This window comes from Ranitomeya imitator, chromosome 1 (assembly GCF_032444005.1).
Source record: "Ranitomeya imitator isolate aRanImi1 chromosome 1, aRanImi1.pri, whole genome shotgun sequence".
Lineage (NCBI taxonomy): Eukaryota > Metazoa > Chordata > Amphibia > Anura > Dendrobatidae > Ranitomeya > Ranitomeya imitator.
In genome coordinates, this window is record NC_091282.1 from 657,721,404 (window position 1) to 657,736,394 (window position 14,991).

The 14,991-nt window shown below is 48.7% G+C and overlaps 1 protein-coding gene across 2 annotated transcripts in view; it reads right to left on the reverse strand.

The window, feature by feature from the left end:
- Window positions 1-14,614, reverse strand: part of LOC138639702 (NACHT, LRR and PYD domains-containing protein 3-like) — a 75,422-nt gene extending 60,808 nt beyond the window's left edge. The window contains exon 1 of one of the 2 annotated variants that reach the window (XM_069728776.1): window positions 14,504-14,614. The gene's annotated coding sequence lies outside the window, so the exon portion shown is untranslated. The remainder of the gene's footprint in view (window positions 1-14,503) is intronic. The other variant, XM_069728777.1, reaches the window with a different exon arrangement.
- Between the last annotated feature and the right edge of the window lie 377 nt (window positions 14,615-14,991).

Sequence of the window (14,991 nt, forward strand, 5' to 3'; positions counted from 1 at the left end):
CTTCAGTGTTTTGAGGAATGCACACGGCTGGTTAGTGCAGACAACGCCATAATAAGCATGAACATCCCCCTAATGCGTCTGCTGATGCAAAGTTTGACGCACATAAAGGATCAGGCGTCTGCAGCTGAGGAAGAGGAAAGCCTTGATGACAGTCAGCCATTGTCTGGCCAGGGCAGTGTACAGGACGAGGTAGCGGGCGAAGAGGAGGAGGAGGACGAGGAGGATGATGGGGATGATTATATTTTTAATGAGGAAGCTTTCCCGGGGCCACTGGAAATTGGTGGCGCGGCAAGGCCGGGTTCTGGTTTTTTGAGGGACACAAGTGACGTGGATTAGCCTGAAACTGCCCCTCAACCAAGCACAACCGCAGATTTGAGAACTGGAACTTTGGCCCACATGGCGGATTATGCCTTACGTATCCTCAAAAGGGACACACGCATAACTAAAATGATGAATGATGACGATTACTGGTTGGCCTGCCTCCTTGATCCTCGCTATAAAGGCAAATTGCAAAATATAATGCCACATGAGAACTTGGAACTAATATTAGCAACCAAACAATCAACTCTTGTTGACCGTTTGCTTCTGGCATTCCCTGCACACAGCGCCCGTGATCGTTCTCACACGAGCTGCAGGGGCCAGCAGACCAGAGGAGTTAGAGGGGCAGAAATCAGAAGTGGCGTTGGCCAGAGGGGTTTTCTGACCAGGTTGTGGAGTGATTTTGCTATGACCGCAGACAGGACAGGTACTGCAGCATCAATTCAAAGTGACAGGAGACAACATTTGTCCAGTATGGTTACAAACTATTTTTCATCCCTTATCGATGTTCTCCCTCAACCGTCATTCCCATTTGATTACTGGGCATCAAAATTAGACACCTGGCCAGAATTGGCAGAATATGCATTGCAGGAGCTTGCTTGCCCGGCAGCTAGTGTCCTATCAGAAAGAGTATTCAGTGCTGCAGGTTCAATACTAACAGAAAAAAGGACTTGTCTGGCTACCCAAAATGTAGATGATCTAACCTTCATTAAAATGAACCACAACTGGATTTCGAAATCTTTTGCCCCACCTTGCCCGGCTGACACCTAGCTTTCCTATGAAAAGGTCTTGCCTGTGGACTATTCTGAATGCCTTTTCCAATCTCGTAATTTTCTGCACCTGATTGTCCAGCATACGACATGTTTACACCTCACTAAATGGCCAAACTCCCCACACGGGGCCGTGGTATCGACACTTGGCGACAGCACCCGTGAGAGTGCAGTTTGTCTGAAGAGGTGGGTGAGCCCGCTTTTGGTCGACGGCACTGCCACTGGGTCCCTCCTAGTACAATAAAGTGTCTCTGGCGGTGGTGGTGCGCACCCAACGTCAGACACACCGTTGTAATATGAGGGGCCCTGGGCCTGTACCGCCGGCCACAAGACAGTTTCCCCCCACCCCAGCTCAAACAGTGCTCTACCACTTGCAAAATTATCTCACAGCTCCACCAATGTTTAGTCTATGCGCTGACATCCTTCAATGCCTGCCACTGACAATACCATTGTATTGACATTTTTGTTATGTAAGGCCTTCGATGCCTGTCTGTGGTCACTCCTTCCACTAGGCCTCCACTGACCACACCACTGCTGCCCGTGTACCCCTGTAACCAATTTAAAATTGCCTACAGCCATGTGTTATTATTTTAGGCCTTCGATGCCTGTCTGCGGTGACTCCTTCCACTAGGCCTCCACTGACCACACCACTGCTGCCCGTGTACCCCTGTAACCAATTTAAAATTGCCTACAGCCATGTGTTATTATTTTAGGCCTTCGATGCCTGTCTGCGGTGACTCCTTCCACTAGGCCTCCACTGACCACACCACTGCTGCCCGTGTACCCCTGGAACCAATTTAAAATTGCCTACAGCCATGTGTTATTATTTTAGGCCTTCGATGCCTGTCTGCGGTCACTCCTTCCACTAGGCCTCCACTGACCACACCACTGCTGCCCGTGTACCCCTGGAACCAATTTAAAATTGCCTACAGCCATGTGTTATTATTTTAGGCCTTCGATGCCTGTCTGCGGTGACTCCTTCCACTAGGCCTCCACTGACCACACCACTGCTGCCCGTGTACCCCTGGAACCAATTTAAAATTGCCTACAGCCATGTGTTATTATTTTAGGCCTTCGATGCCTGTCTGCGGTCACTCCTTCCACTAGGCCTCCACTGACCACACCACTGCTGCCCGTGTACCCCTGGAACCAATTTAAAATTGCCTACAGCCATGTGTTATTATTTTAGGCCTTCGATGCCTGTCTGCGGTCACTCCTTCCACTAGGCCTCCACTGACCACACCACTGCTGCCCGTGTACCCCTGGAACCAATTTAAAATTGCCTACAGCCATGTGTTATTATTTTAGGCCTTCGATGCCTGTCTGCGGTCACTCCTTCCACTAGGCCTCCACTGACCACACCACTGCTGCCCGTGTACCCCTGTAACCAATTTAAAATTGCCTACAGCCATGTGTTATTATTTTAGGCCTTCGATGCCTGTCTGCGGTGACTCCTTCCACTAGGCCTCCACTGACCACACCACTGCTGCCCGTGTACCCCTGGAATCAATTTAAAATTGCCTACAGCCATGTGTTATTATTTTAGGCCTTCGATGCCTGTCTGCGGTCACTCCTTCCACTAGGCCTCCACTGACCACACCACTGCTGCCCGTGTACCCCTGGAACCAATTTAAAATTGCCTACAGCCATGTGTTATTATTTTAGGCCTTCGATGCCTGTCTGCGGTCACTCCTTCCACTAGGCCTCCACTGACCACACCACTGCTGCCCGTGTACCCCTGGAACCAATTTAAAATTGCCTACAGCCATGTGTTATTATTTTAGGCCTTCGATGCCTGTCTGCGGTCACTCCTTCCACTAGGCCTCCACTGACCACACCACTGCTGCCCGTGTACCCCTGTAACCAATTTAAAATTGCCTACAGCCATGTGTTATTATTTTAGGCCTTCGATGCCTGTCTGCGGTGACTCCTTCCACTAGGCCTCCACTGACCACACCACTGCTGCCCGTGTACCCCTGGAACCAATTTAAAATTGCCTACAGCCATGTGTTATTATTTTAGGCCTTTGATGCCTGTCTGCGGTCACTCCTTCCACTAGGCCTCCACTGACCACACCACTGCTGCCCGTGTACCCCTGGAACCAATTTAAAATTGCCTACAGCCATGTGTTATTATTTTAGGCCTTCGATGCCTGTCTGCGGTCACTCCTTCCACTAGGCCTCCACTGACCACACCACTGCTGCCCGTGTACCCCTGGAACCAACATCAGAAAATATAAAAATAAGTATTTTGCTTATAAAAAAGAAAATACTGGAGAGATATCAAATGCAGACATTTTAACATTAAAAACAAACACATACAACAAAAATCTGGTACAGTACTAAAAATGGCCACCAGCTACAATAACTTTCTCCTGCAGGTAGTTAACTGAAAGGTTTTTTCAATTTTAAACACAGATATGGCATCCACCGAGTGTTGTCCTGTCGCGTCTTCTTTATATTATTGCCAAGAAGATGCAAAACAATGAAAATAATAAAATCATTATTTACCAAAAAAATAGAGTAAGTCAAAACCACATTGCAAATAAACATTCAATACAAATAAAGAAGCAGGGCGCGTCCGAGGGTGAGTATATACCTAATAAGAATATAATCACCCTCGGACGCACCCTGCTTCTTTCCGACAGCCTTCCTTCCTAAGAATCAGCCCTTCCGTGGTGTAGAGAGAGGGTTTGTTACACTCCAAGGTGTTCCCCAGGTTGCCTTTCCTGAGCTTCGATCTTCCGGCTCTCGTTTAGTAGTTGTTGGAAACTACGCTGCATTGGGCCTACAAATTGGGTATGGGGTGTAGAGAGATGGTGTGTTCCACTCCAAGGTGTTCCCCAGGTTGCCTTTCCTGAGCTTCGATCTTCCGGCTCTCGTTTAGTAGTTGTTGGAAACTACGCTGCATTAGGTCTACAAATTGGGTATGGGGTGTAGAGAGATGGTGTGTTCCACTGTAGAGAGATGGTGTGTTCCACTCCAAGGTGTTCCCCAGGTTTCCTCTCCATTGCTTCGATCTTCCGGCTCTCGTTTAGTAGTTGTTGGAAACTACACTGCATTAGGCCTACAAATTGGGTATGGGGTGTAGAGAGATGGTGTGTTACACTCCAAGGTGTTCCCCAGGTTTCCTCTCCATTGCTTCGATCTTCCGGCTCTCGTTTAGTAGTTGTTGGAAACTACGCTGCATTAGGCCTACAAATTGGGTATGGGGTGTAGAGAGATGGTGTGTTACACTCCAAGGTGTTCCCCAGGTTTCCTCTCCATTGCTTCGATCTTCCGGCTCTCGTTTAGTAGTTGTTGGAAACTACGCTGCATTGGGCCTACAAATTGGGTATGGGGTGTAGAGAGATGGTGTGTTCCACTCCAAGGTGTTCTCCAGGTTGCCTTTCCTGAGCTTCGATCTTCCAGCTCTCGTTTAGTAGTTGTTGGAAACTACGCTGCATTAGGCCTACAAATTGGGTATGGGGTGTAGAGAGATGGTGTGTTCCACTCCAAGGTGTTCTCCAGGTTGCCTTTCCTGAGCTTCTATCTTCAGGCTCTCGTTAAATTGTGGTTAAATGGAACAACTGCATTTGGCGTACTAGTTGGTTTGGGGCCTACTATCGGTGTCTGCCGCTCCTTGCTGTTCTCCTACAGTGAACAAAGCTGTGCCGCCTGTTTACTACTCTTGCCAATTTTGAACTGCATTTAGACTACTTACAGATTTGGGCCTACTCTCTGTGTCAGCCTCTCATTCCAGTTGTCCTCCACTGAACAAAACAATTCCCCCTAGTTAGTCCTGTTACCAATTTTGAACTGCATTTAGCCCACTTTATTCTTTGGGCCTATATCTGTGTTTCCTCCTCATCCTGCCCATTGCCCAGCCAGTGATAGATGAGTCTGCTGGTACATTGACCCATAACGCAACATTTCCCGTGCACGCTACACTGCAAGATTGTGACCCTGCTGAAAGTCAGGTCCCCCTTCCCGCATACCATACCACCTTACACGGGGACAAACAGGAAGGTGCAGATGAAAGTGCAGGTTCCTTCATCAGGTGGGGGGAGGAATACTAGTTGGCGACGTCACTGGCACAGGGCCTCTCATGGTACGCAAAAGTGTTGCTGCCGGTGGGAGGCGCCCCCGCCGTGCAAACACACCGCTGTACTTTGAGGGGCCCTGTGCCAGTGCCAATGCCAACGAGTGGGCCCCCCCTGCTTGCTCAGGTTCACAGCACTTGCAAAGTTGAAATACTTACCTCTCCCTGCTCCACTGCCGTGACGTGGTCCAGATTTCCCGGGCCCACTAATTACTTGAACCAGCCCTACCCACCACAACTTTAGCCAAATGACCCCCAATTTCAAATGCCTTCCAATTATTATAAGGTAAATTACGCTTGACAAGCTTCATTAAGAAGAATGGATGGTTTTGACATTAAAATGGGCACTCTAGGTGTTTTCCTGGCCCCCACTCACTGCCGACTATGCTGCCCCATTGACTTGCATTGGGTTTCGTGATTCGGTCGATCCCGACTTTACGTCATAATCGGCCGATTTCACTCGACCCGACTTTTGAGATAGTAGGGTTTCGCGAAACCCGGCTCGACTCTAAAAAGGTCAAGGTCGCTCAACTCTAGTCTTTACAGCGACCTAAACTGCGACGCTCCAGCGATCTAGTTTAGGTCGGATCGTTGTCTATATCGCTGCAGCGTCGCTGAGTGTGATGGTACCTTAATCCTCACACGAAAGTTGCAATCAGAACCCGAGTATCCCCATTTCTCCAAGAAAATTATGGGAATTACACGTTTTGTTACACACGTTTATTTTCTCTGTGTGCCTTGAGACAACACAATAAAACAGGGAAAAACGGCAAATTGGACATAATTTCACAAAAAAGCAACAAAATGGGCCAGGTAAAATTGTTGAAACCTTTACAAAATTGTGGGTAGACAACTTTGTTTCAGGCATATGATGCTCGTTCAAGCTCACTTGTGGCAAGTAACGTGTGGGAAATATGAAAATCACTCCTGAAACCAGATAAAAAGGGGAGACGTTGACTCAATCTTTGCGTTGTGTGTCTTAGTGTGCCACACTAAGCATGGAGACCAGAAAGAGATGAAGAGAACTGTCTGGGGTCTTGACAGCCAAAAATGTTGAGCAATATCAACAATCTCAAGGATACAAGTCCATCTCCAGAGATCTTGATGTTTCTTTGTCCACGGTGCGCAACATAATCAAGAACTTTACACAACATGGCACTGCAACTAATCTCCCTGGATGTGGATGCCAGAGAAAAATGTATGAAAGGTTGCAACCAGGATAGTCCATATGGTTAATAAGCAGCCCCAATCAAGTTGCAAAGAAATTCAAGCTGTCCTACAGGCTCAGGGTGCTTTGGTATGAGCACAAACTATCCGTCGACATTTCCCAACTGTTGACACAAAGACATAAAAAAAATCGAGACTGCACTTTGCCAAAATGTATGTGAGTAAGCCAAAATCCTTCTGGGAAAGCTTCTTGTTGACAATTGAGACCAAAAGAGAGCTTTTTTGGTAATAAGACTAATTGTAACTTGAAAACAGAAAAACTGGTGTGTGCAGGTGCGAAATAAGAGTACTAATTTTTATACATAACAAACAAAGTAGCACTCGGTAGTGCAATAGCATATAAATATAAAATATATGACATTTGAATAGCATTACTGCTCTAGACAATAAAAAAAATAAAAAAACATGGAGATGCTTATCACATAATTTGGCCAATTCATGCGTGCCTAGCAGCCAACGACAAAGTGATCTAATGTGAAGAGCTTTTTGGTAAGGCACATTATTCTACTGATTACTGAAAACAGAATGAGGACTACAAATAAAAGAACACAGTACATATAGTCAAATATGTTGGAGCTTCAAAGATGTTTTGTGGTTGTTTTGTTGCCTCTGTCACTTGGTGGCTTGACTATGTGCAATGCATCATGAAATCTGAAGATTGCCAAAGGATTTTGGTCACAATGTAGTGTCCAGTGTCAGAAAGCTGGGTTTGTGTCCTAGGTTATGGGTCTTCCAGCAGGACAATGACCCCAAACATACATCAAGAAGCCCCCTGAAATGGATAAAAACAAAGCGCTGGAGAGTTCTGAATTGTCAGCAATGAGACCGGATCTAAATCCCATTGAACACCTGTAGAAAGATCATAACATTGCTGTTGGGAGAAAGCAACTTCAGATATGAGAGACCTGGAGCAGTTTTCAAAAGAAGAGTGATACAAAATTCCAGATGAGAGATGTAAGGGTATGTGCCTTACACCTCTCATCTGGATTTTTGGATCACTCTTACGTAATCTTACATAATTACTAGTGATGAGCGAATATACTCGTTACTCGAGATTTCTCGAGCATGCTCAGGGTTCCTCCGAGTATTTTTTAGTGCTCCGAGATTTAGTTTTTCTTGCTGCAGCTGAATGATTTACATCTATTAGCCAGCAAACAGTAAGTACATGTGGGGATTCCACTACTCTGTCCTCCTCCTCCTGGACCTGTCCTCTGCCTTTGACACAGTGGACCATTCCCTATTATTACAGACCCTCTCATCCCTTGGCATCACAGACTTGGCCCTATCCTGAATCTCGTCACACCTAACAGACCAGACATACAGCATCTCCCACTCACACACCATCTCCTCACCTCGCCCCTTATTTATTACTAGCTATTGAACCCGTTCTACGCCCGGGTGGCGAGCATTTATATTGGTATATTGTCTCCATCCTGGTATGTGCTGCTCCATCCTGCGTCCCCATCCTGTCATGTGCTGCTCCATCCTGCGTCCCCATCCTGTCATGCGCTGCTCCATCCTGCGTCCCCATCCTGTCATGTGCTGCTCCATCCTGCGTCCCCATCCTGTCATGCGCTGCTCCATCCTGCGTCCCCATCCTGTCATGTGCTGCTCCATCCTGCGTTCCCCTTCCTGTCATGCGCTGCTCCCATCCTGCGTCCCCATCCTGTCATGCGCTGCTCCCATCCTGCGTCCCCATCCTGTGATGCGCTGCTCCCATCCTGTGATGCGCTGCTCCCATCCTGCTTCCCCATCCTGTCATGTGCTGCTCCATCCTGCGTCCCCATCCTGTCATGCGCTGCTCCATCATGCGTCTCCATCCTGTCATGCGCTGCTCCATCCTGCGTCCCCATCCTTATGTGCTGCTGCATCCTGCGTCCCCATCCTTATGTGCTGCTGCATCCTGCGTCCCCATCCTTATGTGCTGCTGCATCCTGCGTCCCCATCCTTATGTGCTGCTCCATCCTGCGTCCCCATCCTTATGTGCTGCTCCATCCTGCGTCCCCATACTGTTATGTACTGCTCCATCCTGCGTCCCCATCCTTATGTGCTGCTCCATCCTGCGTCCCCATACTGTTATGTGCTGCTCCATCCTGCGTCCCCATCCTTATGTGCTGCTCCATCCTGCGTCCCCATCCTTATATGCTGCTCCATCCTGCGTCCCCATACTGTTATGTGCTGCTCCATCCTGCGTCCCCATCCTTATGTGCTGCTCCATCCTGCGTCCCCATCCTTATGTGCTGCTCCATCCTGCGTCCCCATCCTTATGTGCTGCTCCATCCTGCGTCCCCATCCTTATGTGCTGCTCCATCCTGCGTCCCCATACTGTTATGTGCTGCTCCATCCTGCGTCCCCATCCTTATGTGCTGCTCCATCCTGCGTCCCCATGCTTATGTGCTGCTCCATCCTGCGTCCCCATCCTTATGTGCTGCTCCATCCTGCGTCCCCATACTGTTATGTGCTGCTCCATCCTGCGTCCCCATCCTTATGTGCTGCTCCATCCTGCGTCCCCATCCTTATGTGCTGCTCCATCCTGCGTCCCCATCCTTATGTGCTGCTCCATCCTGCGTCCCCATACTGCCTCTGACCCGCTCGGCGCCAAGTGCTGGGGGGCCTGAGCAGGCGGGGACACCGGCGCGCTGTGGGGGTCAGGTGCCGGTATCGCCGCCAGCTCAGGCCCCCCCAGCACTTACTATACTCACCTGTGTGGCGTTCCATCGCTGAGCGCCGCCATCTTCCCGGTCTCCTGGCTGTGACTGTTCAGTCAGAGGGCGGCGCCGGCGCGCATTAAGCGCGTCATCGCGCCCTCTGAACTGAAGGTCACAGGCCGAAGACCGGGAAGATGGCGCCGCTCAGCGATGGAACGGGGACAGGTGAATATAGGCCGATACTCACCCTCCTGGCGGTCCCTGCTTCTGCGGTGGAGATCGCGGTGTGCGTTCAGTGTGAACGCACACCGCGATCTCCCGGGAGCGTCGCTCTGTGAGGCCCAGACTGCGCCGGCGCTTGCGCTTGCGCAGTCTATAGAGGCTTCGGACAGAGTGACGCTCCCAGCGTTATATTATAGATTATTATTTATTTATATAGCACCATTGATTCCATGGTGCTGTACATGAGAAGGGGTTACATACAAATTACAGATATCACTTACAGTAAGCAAACTAACAATTACAGACTGATACAGAGGGGCGAGGACCCTGCCCTTGCGGGCTTACATTCTACAGGATGGTGGGGATGGAGACAATAGGTTGAGGGTTGCAGGAGCTCCGGTGTTGGTGAGGCGGTAGCTTCGGTAGTGGTGAAGAGACAGGAGGGTCAGTGCAGGCTGTAGGCTTTCCTGAAGAGGTGGGTTTTCAGGTTACGTCAGTATGATCCGAATGTGGTTGATAGTCACACCACACCAGCACAAGTCCTGGGCCATTTAAAGTTCCTGAATAAGCATCTGGATGATCCAGAGGAGGCATGGGAGAAGGTTATGTGGACAGATGAGACCAAATTAGAACTTCTTAGTATCAACTCCACTCGCCATGTTTGAAGGAAGAAGAAGGATTAGTACAACCCAAAGAACACCATACCAACCGTAAAGCATGGTGGGGGAAACATACTTTACAGGGGACAGTACAACTGCACTGTATTGAAGGGAGGGTGGATGTGGTCATGTATTGTGAGGTTTTGACCAGCAACCTTCTTCCCTCAGTAAGAGAATTGAAGATGAGTCATGGCTGGGGCTTCCAGCATGACAATGACCTGAAACACACAGTCAGGGCAACTAAGGGGTGGCGCCATAAGAAGCATTTCAAGGTCCTGGAGTGGCATAGCTAGACTCCAAAAATGACCCCAATAGAAAATCTTTGGAAACGTCTGATCTCTGTAATTGCAAATAAAGGTTTTTGTACCAAAATTATGTTCTGTTTTTTTTCTACTGTATCAAATATCTATTTTATGCAATAAAATGCAAATTACTTATGTAGAAATCATACAATGTGATTTTCTGCTTTTTATTTTTAGATTCTGTCTCTCACAGTTGAAGTATATCTACAATAAAAATTACAGACCTCTCTATTCTGAGCAAGTGGGAAAACTTGAAAAAGTGGAAGTGTATCAAATACGGTAATTATTTTCCCCAGTGTACATATATGTCTATACACAAAAATGTATACATATATACAGGGTAGTCCAAAAGTAGGTGGACAGAAAATAATAACATTTATTTTGATTTATTATTATTAGAATTTATTTTGAATTTTTATTCTGTTAAACCAGAGAGTTATATGACACAAAATAGTTAATAAATAACATTTCCCACATGTCTACTTTACCTCAGCACAATTTTGGAAACAAACATTTTTTTGTTAGGAAGTTATAAGGGTTAAAGGTTGACCAGCAATTTTTCATTTTTAGAACAAAATTTACAAAACAATTTTTTTTAGGGACCACCTCACATTTGAAGTCAGTTTGAGGGGTCTATATGATAGAAGATACCCAAGAGTGACAACATTCTAAAAACTGTACCCCTCAAGGTTCTCAAAACCTCATTCAAGAAGTTTGTTAGCCCTTCAGGTGTTTCACAGCAGCAGAAGCAACATGGAAGAAAAAAATGAACATTTAACTTTTTAGTCACAAAACGATATTTTAGCAATAATTTTTTTTTATTTTCCCAAGAGTAAAAAGAGAAAGTGGACTGCAAAAGTTGTTGTCCAGTTTGTACTGAGTACGCCAATACCCCATAATGGGGGTAAACCACTGTTTGGGGCGCATGGCAGAGTTCAGAAGAGAAGTAGAGACGTTTTGGAATGCAGACTTTGATGGAATGGTCTGCGGGCGTCATGTTGCGTTTGCAAAGCCCCTGATGTGCCTAAACAGTAGAAACCCCCCACAAGTGACCCCATTTTGGAAACTAGACCCCCAAGGAACTTATCTAGATGTGTGGTGAGAACTCTGAACCCCAAAAACCATGTTTGATAAATCTCCCCCTTCATAACCCTATTACACATACTGTCCACCTACTTTTGGACCACCTTGTATATCTAGAGCACATACACACCCACACATAAATATCTATACATATAAACACATACATATACGCATACACACTATACATATATACACACACATATATAAATCCAGTATAAAATCTAGTATGCATATACGGTATATACACACATACAAATACTCATGCTTATACATATTCACACCGATATTTATATACACTATACACACACACATATATATATACTAGCTATTGAACCCGTTCTACGCCCGGGTGGCGAGCATTTATATTGGTATATTGTCTCCATCCTGGTATGTGCTGCTCCATCCTGCGTCCCCATCCTGTCATGCGCTGCTCCATCCTGCGTCCCCATCCTGTCATGTGCTGCTCCATCCTGCGTCCCCATCCTGTCATGCGCTGCTCCATCCTGCGTCCCCATCCTGTCATGTGCTGCTCCATCCTGCGTTCCCCTTCCTGTCATGCGCTGCTCCCATCCTGCGTCCCCATCCTGTCATGCGCTGCTCCCATCCTGCGTCCCCATCCTGTGATGCGCTGCTCCCATCCTGCGTCCCCATCCTGTCATGTGCTGCTCCATCCTGCGTCCCCATCCTGTCATGCGCTCCTCCATCATGCGTCCCCATCCTGTCATGCGCTGCTCCATCCTGCGTCCCCATCCTTATGTGCTGCTGCATCCTGCGTCCCCATCCTTATGTGCTGCTGCATCCTGCGTCCCCATCCTTATGTGCTGCTGCATCCTGCGTCCCCATCCTTATGTGCTGCTCCATCCTGCGTCCCCATCCTTATGTGCTGCTCCCATCCTGCGCCCCATCCTTATGTGCTGCTCCATCCTGCGTCCCCATCCTTATGTGCTGCTGCATCCTGCGTCCCCATCCTTATGTGCTGCTGCATCCTGCGTCCCCATCCTTATGTGCTGCTGCATCCTGCGTCCCCATCCTTATGTGCTGCTGCATCCTGCGTCCCCATCCTTATGTTCATGCTGCATCCTGCGTCCCCATCCTTATGTGCTGCTGCATCCTGCGTCCCCATCCTTATGTGCTGCTGCATCCTGCGTCCCCATCCTTATGTGCTGCTCCATCCTGCGTCCCCATCCTTATGTGCTGCTGCATCCTGCGTCCCCATCCTTATGTACTGCTGCATCCTGCGTCCCCATCCTTATGTGCTGCTGCATCCTGCGTCCCCATCCTTATGTTCATGCTGCATCCTGCGTCCCCATCCTTATGTTCATGCTGCATCCTGCGTCCCCATCCTTATGTTCATGCTGCATCCTGCGTCCCCATCCTTATGTGCTGCTCCATCCTGCGTCCCCATCCTTATGTGCTGCTCCATCCTGCGTCCCCATCCTTATGTGCTGCTGCATCCTGCGTCCCCATCCTTATGTGCTGCTCCCATCCTGCGTCCCCATCCTTATGTTCATGCTGCATCCTGCGTCCCCATCCTTATGTGCTGCTCCATCCTGCGTCCCCATCCTTATGTGCTGCTCCATCCTGCGTCCCCATCCTTATGTGCTGCTCCCATCCTGCGTCCCCATCCTTATGTGCTGCTCCATCCTGCGTCCCCATCCTTATGTGCTGCTCCCATCCTGCGTCCCCATCCTTATGTGCTGCTCCATCCTGCGTCCCCATCCTGTTATGTGCTGCTCCATCCTGCGTCCCCATCCTTATGTGCTGCTCCCATCCTGCGTCCCCATCCTTATGTGCTGCTCCATCCTGCGTCCCCATCCTGTTATGTGCTGCTCCATCCTGCGTCCCCATCCTTATGTGCTGCTCCATCCTGCGTCCCCATCCTTATGGGCTGCTCCATCCTGCGTCCCCATCCTTATGTGCTGCTCCATCCTGCGTCCCCATACTGTTATGTGCTGCTCCATCCTGCGTCCCCATCCTTATGTGCTGCTCCATCCTGCGTCCCCATCCTTATGTGCTGCTCCATCCTGCGTCCCCATCCTTATGTGCTGCTCCATCCTGCGTCCCCATACTGTTATGTGCTGCTCCATCCTGCGTCCCCATCCTTATGTGCTGCTCCATCCTGCGTCCCCATCCTTATGTGCTGCTGCATCCTGCGTCCCCATACTGTTATGTGCTGCTCCATCCTGCGTCCCCATCCTTATGTGCTGCTCCATCCTGCGTCCCCATCCTTATGTGCTGCTCCATCCTGCGTCCCCATACTGTTATGTGCTGCTCCATCCTGCATCCCCATCCTTATGTGCTGCTCCATCCTGCGTCCCCATACTTATGTGCTGCTCCATCCTGCGTCCCCATCCTTATGTGCTGCTCCATCCTGCGTCCCCATACTGTTATGTGCTGCTCCATCCTGCGTCCCCATCCTTATGTGCTGCTCCATCCTGCGTCCCCATCCTTATGTGCTGCTCCATCCTGCGTCCCCATCCTTATGTGCTGCTCCATCCTGCGTCCCCATCCTTATGTGCTGCTCCATCCTGCGTCCCCATACTGCCTCTGACCCGCTCGTCGCCGAGTGCTGGGGGGCCTGAGCAGGCAGGGACACCGGCGCGCTGTGGGGGTCAGGTGCCGGTATCGCCGCCAGCTCAGGCCCCCCCAGCACTTACTATACTCACCTGTCCGGCGTTCCATCGCTGAGCGCCGCGATCTCCCGGGAGCATCGCTCTGTGAGGCCCAGACTGCGCCGGCGCTTGCGCTTGCGCAGTCTATAGAGGCTTCGGACAGAGTGACGCTCCCAGCGTCATATTATAGATATACATGTACAGTATATACACACATACCTATATCAAACACACACATATAAATACAAATATACATACATACACACAGACACATATAGCCTTATATACACAGACTTATTTGCACATACAAATGCTATCTGAGGGACATAATCACATACATGCACAAATCCTTACATACCTGCACAAACTTAAAGGGATCAGGTTATCTCATTCAGACACTGTGTCAATTGTGGCAGCCATGTACGTCTTTACTCTCAAGCACTGCAGAGAAGACATACACTCAAGAGCCGGTGGCCAGAGACTAGTTCAAGGCAGGTCCCCGCCATGCTGGTCATGACTGACAGGTCTCTCCCCATGCACACACATATTCACCACCTCACATAAACAGCATCCTCACTTTACCTATAGCTTTGCTTTTGCAGTCTGCGAGTTGACCCTTTGTGTGAACATTCATCTTTTCTGCAGACTTTTCTCAGGGCCGTCTGTAATTTTTCTCCTTTTTCATCTATGTTCCTTGGTGGCTGAATCCACCTCTATATGTAGACATCAGGTGATGTCACTTCTCTTATCTATCTGCGGGTTAATCATTTCTGGTCCGCCGGTTCAGGTTTCACATCTGGTAGAACAATCTGCACAATTCCTCATGCCCTGCCAAACGAGTTATATGAGAGTAGAAATCCCATGTCCAACTCCGACCTGTTTAAAAGGACACTCACGTCAATCTACCTGTATCGCTTTCCCCTGCCAACCTGAAATGGCTGAAAACAGAGATCAATAGAACTCACTTGCATGTACGTCAAGAGAAATGTCATTAATGGCCTAAACATAAGACCTGTCACCAATATAAGGCTCTGACCCTCTGGCACTCATAGTTTTCAGATAGAAGGAAC